Here is a 12,475-nt window from a genome sequence, read left to right as displayed (position 1 = left end):
ATAGCCCCAGGAGCCCCCTGTTACCCCAGGGCTCTGGTCCAACCACTAGACCCCCCCAGGCGCCAGATCTCTCCCTTCTCCTTCACTGGTTACATAAAACTACACGTCCCAGAATCCCTTGCTTCCACATCCCACCTTCTGAAGAGGCAGCCAATGGGCCGCAGCCGTTTCCTGATTGGCAGGTGCGCGCGCCAGTGGGAGTGATCCCGGTCCCGGTGCATGGGGGCAGGAGGCGATGGCGACGCCAGGCTGGGAGCGGGCGCTGGGGCTCGTGCTGGGCGCGCTGGGGCTGGCGCTCTCCGTGTACGCGCTGCAGGTGGAGAGCTCGCGGGAGCGGGACCCCGGGTACTGGGACATGTGCGGCCTGAGCCCCTCCGTCAGCTGCTCCAAGAACTTCATCTCCAGGTGCGGGGGGGAGGGACCGGCCCCATTGAAACCCCCCGCCCCAAGGCACGACTCCCCCTTCCCCCATTGCCACCCCCCGCCCCAAGGCATGACTCCCCCTCCCCCCATTGAAACCCCCCGCCCCAAGGCACGACTCCCCCTCCCCCCATTGCAACCCCCCGCCCTATGGCATCACTCCCCCTCGCCCTATTGCAACCCCCCGCCCCATTGCATGACTCTCCTTCACCCTATTGCAACCCCCCACCCCAAGGAATGACTTCCCCCTCCCCCTATCGCAACCCCCTGCCCCATGGCATGACTCCCCCTAGCACCATCGCAACCCCCCACCCCATGGCATGACTCCCCCCCATTGCAACCCACTGCCCCAAGGAATGACTCCCCCTCCCCCCATTGAAACCCCACGCCCCATGGCATGACTCCCCCTCCCAGCATTGCAACCCCCCGACCCAAGGTGTGACTCCACCTACCCCCATTGCAACCCCCCACCCCATGGCATGACTCCCCCACCCCATGGCATGACTCCCCCTCGCCCTATTGCAACCCCCTCACCCCATGGCATGACTCCCCCTCGTCTGCAACCCCCCGCCCCAAGGCATGACTCCCCTTCCCCCCATTGCAACCCCCCGCCCCATCGCATGACTCCCCTTGGCACTATTGCAACCCCCCACCCCATGGCATGACTCCCCCTTCCCCACCACTGGCACCATGGCATGACTCCCCCTCGCCCCATTGCAACCCCCCGCCCCATGGCATGACTCCCCCTCCCTGCATTGCAACCCCCTGCCCCAAGGCACGACTCCCCCTCCCCCCATTGCAACCCCCCGCCCTATGGCATCACTCCCCCTCGCCCTATTGCAACCCCCCGCCCCATTGCATGACTCTCCTTCACCCTATTGCAACCCCCCACCCCAAGGAATGACTTCCCCCTCCCCCTATCGCAACCCCCTGCCCCATGGCATGACTCCCCCTAGCACCATCGCAACCCCCCACCCCATGGCATGACTCCCCCCCATTGCAACCCACTGCCCCAAGGAATGACTCCCCCTCCCCCCATTGAAACCCCACGCCCCATGGCATGACTCCCCCTCCCAGCATTGCAACCCCCCGACCCAAGGTGTGACTCCACCTACCCCCATTGCAACCCCCCACCCCATGGCATGACTCCCCCACCCCATGGCATGACTCCCCCTCGCCCTATTGCAACCCCCTCACCCCATGGCATGACTCCCCCTCGTCTGCAACCCCCCGCCCCAAGGCATGACTCCCCTTCCCCCCATTGCAACCCCCCGCCCCATCGCATGACTCCCCTTGGCACTATTGCAACCCCCCACCCCATGGCATGACTCCCCCTTCCCCACCACTGGCACCATGGCATGACTCCCCCTCGCCCCATTGCAACCCCCCGCCCCATGGCATGACTCCCCCTCCCTGCATTGCAACCCCCTGCCCCATGGCATGTCTCCCCCTCCCCCCCTTGCAACCCCTCTCTCCATGGCATGACTCCCCCTTGTCTGAAACCCCCCGCCCCAAGGCATGACTCCCCCTTGCCCCACTGCAACCCCCCGCCCCATGGTATAACTCCCCCTGCCCCCATTGCAACCCCCCGCCCCATGGCATGACTCCCCCTCGCTCCTCTGCAACCCATCTGCTTCCCATTGCATGACTCTCCCTTCCCCCATTGCAACCCCCTGCCCATGACATTACTCCCCCTTCCCCACCACCGGCCCCATGGCATGACTCCCCCTCGCTCCTCTGCAAGCCACCTGCATCCCATTGCAGCCTCCGGCCCCATTGCATGACTCTCCCTTCCCCTATTGGAACCCCCCGCCCCATGGCATTACTCCCCCTTCGCCCTATTGCAACCCCCCGCCCCATGGCATTACTCCCCCCTTCGCCCTATTGCAACCCCCCGCCCCATGGCATTACTCCCCCTTCGCCCTATTGCAACCCCCCGCCCCATGGTATTACTCCCCCTTCCCCACCACTGGCCCCATGGCATGACTCCCCCTCGCTCCTCTGCAACCCCCCCTGCTTCCCACTGCATGACTCGCCCTCCCCCCATTGCAACCCCTGGTCCCCACTGCAACCCCCGGCCCCATGGCATGACTCCCTTCCCCCCACTGCAACCCCCGGCCCCATGGCATGACTCCCTTCCCCCCACTGCAACCCCCGGCCCCATGGCATGACTTCCCCTCTTGCCCCACTGCAAGCCCAGCTCCTTCTGCAATCCCCGGCCCCATTGCATGACTCCCCTTCCCCCACTGCAACCCCTTGTCCCATGGCATGACTCCCCTTCCCCCACTGGAACCCCCGGCCCCATTGCATGAATTCCCCTCTTGCCCCACTGCAAGCCCAGCTCCTTCTGCAATCCCCGGCCCCATTGCATGACTTCCCTCCCTTCACTGCAACCCTGGCCACATTGCATGACTCCCCCTAGCCCCACTGTAACCCCTGCCCCATTGCATGACTCCCCCTCGCCGCACTGCAACCCCAGCTCCCTGTGCAACACCCCGGCCCCATTGCATGACTCCCCTCCCCCCATTGCAACACCTGGCCCCAGTGCATGATTCCCCTTTGCCCACTGCAACCCCTGCTCCCCACTGCAACAGCCCGGCCCCATTGCATGACCCGTGCTTCCTATTGCAGCCCCAGCCCCATTGCATGAACCTCCCCTGCTCCCTACTGCAACACCCCTGTGCTATAGCCCCCTTTCCTCAGTCTCCCTGTGCAGTGACATCCGTGCTCCTGCCCTCCCTGCGCACTAGTCCCCCAACTGCCCCAGCCCCCCGTACAATAGCTCCGCTGCCCCAATCCCATGCGCTGTGTTCCACCCTGCTGCCCCCTGTGCTGTGCCCACACCACTATGCCATGCTGCAGCCCTGTGCCCCTATCCCATGGGGCATACCCCAGCCTCCTAGGCCCTCTGTGCTTTCCCGCTCCATGGGAGAGCCCTGTGGTTGTGCACTCTCTGCTTAGTCCTTTCCTGCTGCCTCAGCCCTGCTGATGACCTGGCATCTCTGTTTCCAGCCTGTCCCCTTTGTGCTCTGTGTTGCCAACTCCCCCAGTTTGTTTGGTAGATCCAGAGAGACCCTGAGATCATCTGGTCTGACTTGGAGAGCGCAGGCCGGTCAGTTTCACCCAGTTAACTCTGCGTTGAGTGGGATCAGGCAGAGAACAGGCAAAACTGAGGGGGCCCCAATGCCTGAGGCCCTCGCGGTGCCAGGGAACGGATTAGCTGAGATGTGCCCAGGTGATCCACGCTGCAGAGGGAGGTGAAGTCTGCCCTAGGGTAGGCTTACCATATTTAGTGTCTCCGAAAGGAGCACACTCCACGGGGCCCCGGCCCCGCCCACGCCCCGCCCCAACTCCGCCCCCTCCCCAAAGTCTCCGCCCCCTCCCCTGCTTCCCGCAAACATTTGATTCGCGGGAAGCCTGAAGCAGGTAAGGAGGGGTGTGGGGGGAGGAGGCGCGGCCCAGGCTGCCCCTCCCGGCGTTTCCAGCCTGGGTTGGCTCGGGCCCTGGGGTGCCGGCCCCGGGCCCGGCCGAGCACCCCCGGCCCGCCCAGCACTGCCTGTCCCCGGCCCGGCCCCCAGGCCCCCGGCCGAGCACCCCCGGCCCTCGGCACCGCACCGCTGTCCCGGCCCCCGGCACCACCGGCTTGGCCCCCGAGTCCCCGGCCCGGCACCGCCGGCCCGGCCCCCGAGCCCCCGGCCCGGCACCGCACCGCCAGCCCGGCCCCGGAGCCCCCGGCCCGGCCCCGCACCGCTCTGCCGGCCCGGCCTGGCCCCCGAGCCCCCGGCCCGGCCCAGCACCGCACCGCCAGCCAGGCCCCCGAGCACCCGCACAGCCGGCCCCGCATGTCCCGATTTTCCCGGACATGTCCGGCTTTTTGGGATTCCCCCCCGGACGGGGATTTGGAGCCCAAAAAGCCGGACATGTCTGGGAAAATCCGGACGTATGGTAACCCTACCCTAGGGTCCCTGCCAGTCTGAGCTGGGGGAATTCCTCTTCCCAAACCTGGCGACCCTCAGTGAGCCGGACCCACCAGCCAAGTGGCTACAACGTGGTTTCGCAGGAGCTCAGAGCCCTTGCTCAGCTCTCAGAGACAAGGTTTGTCATCTTGGCCCTGGTTTGTACAGCCCCTGGCGCTGTGGGCTGTTGATCCTTCTTTGGCGCTTCTAGGAGCAACTGTACAGATACCGAGACTGGGGAGTTTTTAAAAAATATAGAGAAAATGGCTATAAAATGGCAAACATTTGGCAAAGGAATTGGGGGAGGGGAGGCACTTACAAGTACTTTTCAGTTGGAGAACAGCGGAGCACTTGCAATTACTTTCCATTTCATTTGGAGGCCCTTGAAACGTCTTTTTCAAATGTTTTTGACGGGTCTGGAGTGAATTGCTGTCCTTTTTAGTAGAGGGGGAAAATGTTCCGAGGGGCGGAGGGAAAGAACCAGGGTTAAGTTTACTCAGTCTTCTGCAAACAGCCAGATCGAACGCAGGGATGGGGCAGAGTTGACGGACGCTTTATCACTGGCAGAGAGAGGTGGAAGGGGAATGACCCTGGCCTGTCAACAGAACCAGTGGGGACTGGGCCATGTAGTGAGGCACTGGATTGGGACCCAGGAGATCTTGGTTTTGTTCCCAGCTCCGCCTCAGATGCTGCATCTGGGCCTCAGTTTCCCCATCTATAAAATGGGGAGAACTATCCTTTGTCTGTTTAGACTGTCAGCTCTGCAGGGCAGGGACTGTCTCACTGTGTGTCTGCCCAGCATCTGGAACAATGGTAGGCCCTAATCTTGGTCGCGGAGCTGGGGTCTGTGCAGCACCTGGAGCAGTGGGGGATCTGGTTTTGGCTGGGGGGGTCCATGCAGTGTCTGGCATGACGGGGGTCCCAGTCTCAGTCAGGGAAGGGCAAGTCGGGTCCATGCAGTACCGGGCACGCGGGGGGCACTGATTTCACTTGAAGAGGGCGGGGGAGGTTTGCCCAGCATGACGGGGGGCCCTGATCTCAGTGAAAAACACACATGCGGGAATCTGGGGCGCGAGTGAAACACCAGTTCTGATACCGTCAGGACTCGTGTTTGGTTGTGTACAGACACAATTGCGTGCACCTCGTTCCTTCTGCCTGTGCTCCCCCCTCCCCTCCCAGTGGAAAACACCCTGAAACATCTGGCAGCAGGATAAACAGCTGGCTTCCCTCCTGTGAGGGGGGGGTGGGGAAGAGGGGAGTTTTTATCAATCAAAGCGTTTCCTAGGCTACCAGTCCCGCCTGCCGCGCTGTGATGGGCGGGAGCCGTTGTCAGTCATTGCCAGGGTGTTCTATTTCTGCCACCTTTGTAGGGGCTCTGTATCGGCTGGCAATTGCTGGGCTCACGAGAGCTGCAATGTAACCGGGTTCTGGTCCCTATTAGGGCCCCAGGGGCTGTTCCACTCAGCTGAGCCAGCCCACCCCTGCGGCCCCCCAGCCTCAGCTCAGTGGGGTCCTTCAGTGCCAGGGGGTGTGAATTGAGCTATCAGAATTTATAGCCCCCCTCCCTCCCCAGCTGGAGCACGAGTTAGGGGCTCAGGACTCCTGGGTTCTATCCCTGGCCTTGGGAGGGGAGTGGTGCTTAGAGCAGGGGAGCCTGGGAGTCAGGACTCCCGGGTTCTATCCCCAGCCTTGGGAGGGGAGTGGGGTCTAGTGGTTAGAGCGGAGTCCACATTGTGGAAGACAAGAGCCGCTGTCTGTACGCAGAAGCCAATTCTAGTTCTCATCTATATCTTTTTCTCTTTCTGAATAAACCTTTAGATTTTAGCGTGGGGCAGGAGCGGTGACTGCGGGCGGGCGGGGGGGGAAGGGCTGTGCTGGTGGAGGGTCCTGCCGAAAAAGGGAAGTGTCTGAGGGGGAAGGGCAGGCTCAGGCTTAGGGAGAAAGGGGCCCCTAGGACCCTGAGGCGGCAGTTGATCCAGGTAGGCAGCATGGATCTGCACAGGAGAAGCAGGGACGCTCTGCTCCATGGCCCCGGGGAGGTGCGTGGGGGCACCAAGGGAAAGGCGCGTGGGGGCGGCAGGTGAGGCCGGGGGGGAGACCCGGCCCAAATATTGGTGGAGCCAGGCCCCTGGGCTCCACCAGGGAATATAACTCGCCATCCCGCTCTCCTCATCAGTCGTTACCACTCGGCAGTATTTTGTCACCCGCCAATCTTAGAAGCAGTGATTCTACGTTATCTCCCAATTCACTGATCAAAAATATGTTTAAAAATGAGTCCTTGAGAGCGTCTGGAGACGCTTCGTCCCCAGGACCTGCTCCCCACAGCACAGGGAGAAAAGGCCGTCCAGCCCTGCTGGGACCCGGGAGAGAAGCACTGAAGGAAGCAGGATCTCTCCCTCAGCTACTGCCTGAAGGTCCCTCGCCCGGAGGGAGGGGAGGACCTGCTCCTGTTGCACCAGGGTGTGGTGTCTGTCCCAGCTAGTGGCGCTGAGACCACCTAGAGAGAGAATTAAAGGAGTCAGCCCCATAGCCTTAGCTACTAGCCCGTTGGCTTTTAGCTCCTGCTGGAGAGGCTCATGCACGAAGCCCCCAGGTTGGATCCTGCCAGCTGACGACCGGGGTCTCTCGGCGTTCTGAGTGGGGGGTTGTGACATGAACTGTGACCGTATCGATCCTTGCTGCAACCAAGGCCCTAGAGTTGCACCAAATCTTGTACGCAGGAGGTCATGTGAGGTGTCTATGGAAAGGTTGTAATTTGCTGGGTATGATGATGCTGTCTGTACGTGTGTATCACTTTTGTATTTGAAGTTATGAGTATTGGCTATGCAGGTGTATCGCAATGTGTTTGGTTCTAAGTAGCATTCGTGAAGCATTTGGTCAGTTTCTTGAGAAAGGAATTTTCGGATTAAGTGCCCAATCAAGAATCCCTTAACTCACAGTGGAGCTTGGGAGACTCCAATCCACGTAGGAGACGCCTTCCTGGGAACGTTCAAGGTAGCAAGTGAGCAATGGCTGCTCTACCTGTAAAGAAGGGACTCACGCATGGACATGTGACTTGCCCATGTGACTCCAAACTCCACCTTCCTGCTGTGCTTTTCCACAGTAAGAACAAAGGGGTCCTTCCACATGGCAGAGGATAGAAAAGGCCCTGGAAACCCCTCCCTTCGGGAGGAACTTTGCTACCAACTGAACTCTGACAATGGCCTGAATGACCCATCCCAGCTGTGGATGTACTCCAGAGACTTGATTTGTGCCTGCAGTTTATTCCATCACCGCTACAAGCCTGAAGCAAGAACTTCGCCATTTCTGTATGTCATTGATTCCTTTAACAATTTTAACTCTCCTCTTTCTTTCTTTCTTTTTATGAATAAACCTTTAGATTTTATATGCTGAAGGATTGGCAACAGTGTGATTTGTGGGTAAGATCTGACTTGTCTATTGACCTGGATGTGGGGCTTGGTCCTTTGAGAGAACCCTTTTTCTTTTCCTGGGGTATTGGTTTTCATAACCGTTCATCCCCATATGGAGCGGTGCTGGTGGTGATCCAAGGGAACTGGAATCTCTGACGGAATTGCTTGTATGACGTCCGATTAGCCAGTGGGGTCAAACCAAAGTCCTCTCTGCATGGCTGCTGTGGCTTTAATAGTAAAGGACACCCAGCCTTGGGCTGTAACTGCCCTGGTCCAAGCAATTTGTCCGGAATTGATACTCTCGGTAGGGTCCTGCCAGAGGCCGCATCATTACAGGGGTCATCCGGGATTACAACTGGGAACTCAGGACGCGCTTCCTCAGCTAGGGGAAGTATTTAACCACGCAGCTTGTGGGTGTGGTGGTGGGTCCCAGCTAGTGGCACCAAGACCACTTAGAGGGAGAGATAAAACCAGTCTTCTCCACAGCCATAGCTAACAGCCAGGTGGCTTTTAGCTCATGCTCTAGAGGCCCATGCACTAAGCTCCAGAGGTCTCTGGTTCGATCCCGGCCACCGACGAGTTGCCGACGGAGATCTGTCAGCGTTACAGAGGCAGCTGCCACCCCAAGAAGGAGAGAGCTGCCATGCCACGCCTGGCCGCGAAGAGGTGCCAAGCACCCTTCAGAGCTTCCTGTGATAAACTGTGAACTTTGGACAATAGCCCTGGGCTCCCCCATCATCTGCCATGCCCTTCCCCCCCCAAAGGGCCGAAACCCTGACCACTAGGCAACATCCCCATGAGCGAAGGCCATCACGTGGCATCCGTCTTCGAAAGTTTGCAGAGGATGCAGGAGCAGAAAGGGGAGAGAGGATGAGGGTGGCTCTTGGGAAGAGGGAGGGAGGGAGCCTTCTGTGTTACCAGATTTGCCCATAACTTTGGGGTATGCTCATTTATTTGGGTTACTCCTCTGGGGAAGGGGGTTCTGTAATCCTGTCAATGTACTGCTTGTGTCACTTGTGTACGGGACCTGTGAGGGGGCAGAGAAGAGAGAAAAACTTCACACACTCCCCCCGTATATACTGGGAGAGACGGGGACCAATATTACAGGGTGAACATGAAGCAGTGACCTACGTAAGGGTGGCCATAATAAGTTAAGGATTTTTCTGGCCTTTTCCTGTCTCAACATCGGGGTAGGCACTGACCAGCCCACTCGATGCGTATTTTCCAACGGCTCAAAGCCGTTCCTTCTTGATGGCCAAGAAGGGTGGCCGACAGAATGGAGAAGACAGTCTTGAGGGTCAGGTGGTTTATCCTTCCATTTTTTGAGCTGTGAAGAATGAAAACATTTCCGCCAGGGTTTTCCATTTCTCCCATTCAGGATTTCTACCTGACACACACTGGGGCTGGCCCGATTCACAATAGAGCAGCGGCCATCCCAGGTGTGTGTAAAGAGCTGTTTAGCAGTGACAGAGGCAGTGTTGGTTTTAGTAGGGATGGCTTCCACCCTGGATTTTTCTAAAACAAAGTCAGTGGATTCATACAAAGTTGAGAAACTTTGGCAGCTAGAAACTGAACCAAATTCCTCAGCACCTACACTGTTGCTTGCTACAGGCAAGGATTCATTCTGAGGTAACTCCATCAACTCACTTCCACACCCTTCAGTTGCAGCAAACTGCTTGCAAAAGCTAGCATGAGGTTTTACTCCTTCAGGAGCACTTTTAGGCAATAATTCATTTTCCCCAGAAATGTTTCCTTTCCCTTTTCAGCTAGGGGTTGCTCTACAGAAACATCTTCCTGAGCATCTTTCTGGGTTCAGTTGAGTCTAGAACGACTTCTGAGACAACTGACATATCCTCAATCTGCGTAAGCTGAGAGACACATTCTGTCTGCTCCTCAGAGAGAAGATTGGAGACAAACTCTCCCCCAGCAGATAAACTGCCATTCTTAACAGTCACCAGGTTTGGAATTTCTTCCCCTTTGTTTCCAGACAAACTTTTGGAGATTGGGATATCTCCTTCCACGGGCAAGTCATTGCCCCCAACAGACACAGTCCTAAGAACACTTCCTTCCTGGGTTTTAGTTGAGTCCAGAATCACATCTCGCACAACTGACAAATCCTCAGTCAGCATAAACGGAGAGGTCCTTTCTGCCTGTTCCACAGACAGAACACTGGAGACAGTTTCTCCCCTGGCAGTTAAACTGCTTTTCTGACTAGACAAACAGTTTGAACTTCCCTCCCCGTTGTCACAGACCACATGGCTTTTCATAGACAAACACTGGTAGATTGGGATGGCTTTCTTAACAGGCAAATCACCACTCCCAAGAGACAAACCACGGGAGACAGTTTCTCCCTCATACCCGTTGAGCTGAACCTGTTTAGTGGTGGGTCTCCCTTCGGAGATCCTGTCTGCTGGCAATTGGGCTAACATCCCTGGGTTCCCCACTGTAGCCCTCACAGTGGGTCTCCTCCATACATCACACTGACGTCTTGCGATCAGCTGGGGAGGCCCGTGGGGAACCGGGCACCCCTACTGATCGTCAGACTCCCAGAGCCTCCACTCAGAAGAGGGGGCAGGGATCTGACAGGGAGTGGACGTGGGGGATGGACTCTGTACCGGGGCAGTGGGTTGTGGGGGAGATCTCTGCTTTAACTCCGTTTTCCACATGACCTGAGACAAAGCATTAAGCAGGATGCTGAGGGGCTGGCAATCATATTTTCCCATATCCTTCCCTAAATTCACCAGCTCCTTCCAAATCATGTTCCTAAGGGTCTCCTTGGGTCGACGCTGCCCAGGGTTGTGGGAGGTAGGGGAATTAAGATTGGGAGGGTGCCTGGCAGAGTGAGAACCATTATTTGTAAATGTGATAGCCTGCACAGGCTCTGAGGTAGTCTTTTTGCTGACTTGTCTTTTTAAGACACCAGTTTCTCGCAGCAAATCTCCTGCTTGTTTGATTTTTGCCACTAGTTTACTCCAGGTTAGGTGTTCTAAATCCACAGTCCGCATGGTCAATTTTGTCTGAGAATTTAGTCCTGCATAAGTGCTCTGTACTAATTCATGTCCCTGATACTGGCAAGTGATAATCCCATTCTCTTCCGTCTGGGGTAAGGAATCAGAGAGAGCTGCCAGCATTTTCTTTCCAATTAGGTAAGCTTCTGGGGCCTCTCCTGGTTTCTGCTCTTCCATTATATACAGTTTCTTAAGGGAAGATGCAGGCAGTAATATTTTAAGAGCACTTATCATCCATTCCCGGGTGCAGGGGCAGTCCGCTCCCAAGAACCTATGCCTATGTCTAGAGCATCTGCATCACAAGGAGAGGCGCATAACTGAGCCAATTGGGTTAAGTCCATGCCATCAGCAGAGGGGTACATTTGCCAAACACGGGCCAACCATGCAACGGCTGTGTCACGGTTCAGTGGCCCCAGTCTCTCAGCAATAGCCTTGGCTGGACTAGGAGACCACCTTACTACATCCGTGGCCAGCTCTGTTGTGGGAAGATCAGCTCCTGCAACTATGCGCTTAACCTCCCTTGTGGAAACGGGCAACATTATGCCTGTGTGGCCAATCGGGGTTAAATGGGTTTTGTGGGACAGCATCAGGGGGTATCTTTGTTTTCCCAGGGGGCTCCAAATCACAATCCTCTCTTAACCTTACAGCTGCTACCACCCCCTTATGGGCACTAAGTTGGGCACGCAAGTTACTAATCTTTGCCTCACGCTCCTGATGGTCGGCTGCTGCCTTCGCTGCCCTGTTCTCTTCTGCCAAGAAGCGAGTTGCTGCTCTTGCTTCTTCTAACAGAACTTTTGTGTGTGTTAACTCTTTCCTCTACTGTTCTGCAGTCCTGCTGGCCTTGTCTCTCTCCTCTTGTATATCTCTGAGTACAGTCACCATTCTGAGCTTTTCTGCTATCAACTCACACCCGTCTCTCACATTTATTCAAACGTTGTTGTAACTGCTTTTTCTCCAGCTCTAATTCCTGCCCTCTCTTTACCATTTCAACCATGTCCAGACATGCATCAAATAATGCCCATGCAGCAGCTGCATCCTTTGCACTGCCACGTGGCTTAACGGTTGTGCAATATTGTTCCAAGCTCAGACTAGCTTCAGTCAGGGGATTCTCCCCCTTAAAACACCCCCTTTCCCAGGGGCATTTCCCCTTTTTTATTACCCATCTCTCTAACCTGTTGGTTTTCTCCTGTCTCAAGCGAGAGGCAAAAAGGTCTTTTTCAGCCATCTCTATTTCCTTATTTCACTAATGATCCCCACCAACAGCTCTTTCTAACACCTTTACTTTGAAGGCTCTACTCTTAACTCCTTATTTCACAGTTCTACAGGTATTCTAAGCACAATTCTTATCAGAAGGTTACTAAATAGTGTATGAGAGAGAGAGACCTTGCTAAAGGAGCTTGGTCTGAAAAAAGAACAGAAAGAAAGCTTACTCGGGTCTGTGCCTCAGTTTCCCCACTCCACAGCAACTACTCAACAATTACCACGTGATTAGAGTCACGTGCTGCCTGCATTCTCCACCAGTTTGTTACCAGATTTGCCCATTACTTTGGGGTATGCTCATTTATTCGGGTTACTCCCCTGGGGAAGGGGGTTCTGTAATCCTGTCAATGTACTGCTTGTGTCACTTGTGTTTACATATGGAGCTCTACTTCTCCCTTCTGCAAGTCCCCTCCCAATGGAG

The 12,475-nt window shown here is 56.7% G+C and overlaps 1 long non-coding RNA gene across 1 annotated transcript; it reads left to right on the top strand.

The window, feature by feature from the left end:
* Positions 1-228: 228 nt before the first annotated feature.
* LOC135975510 (uncharacterized) lies at positions 229-7,770 on the top strand. Its single transcript, XR_010592454.1, has 2 exons — positions 229-405; positions 7,480-7,770. It is a non-coding gene; the product is annotated as an uncharacterized LOC135975510 (long non-coding RNA).
* The last annotated feature ends 4,705 nt before the right edge of the window (positions 7,771-12,475 follow it).

The sequence above is a fragment of the Chrysemys picta genome, chromosome 13, assembly GCF_011386835.1.
Source record: "Chrysemys picta bellii isolate R12L10 chromosome 13, ASM1138683v2, whole genome shotgun sequence".
NCBI lineage: Eukaryota > Metazoa > Chordata > Testudines > Emydidae > Chrysemys > Chrysemys picta.
Note: the sequence above shows the minus strand (reverse complement) of the source record. Positions and strands in the feature narration are given on the sequence as shown.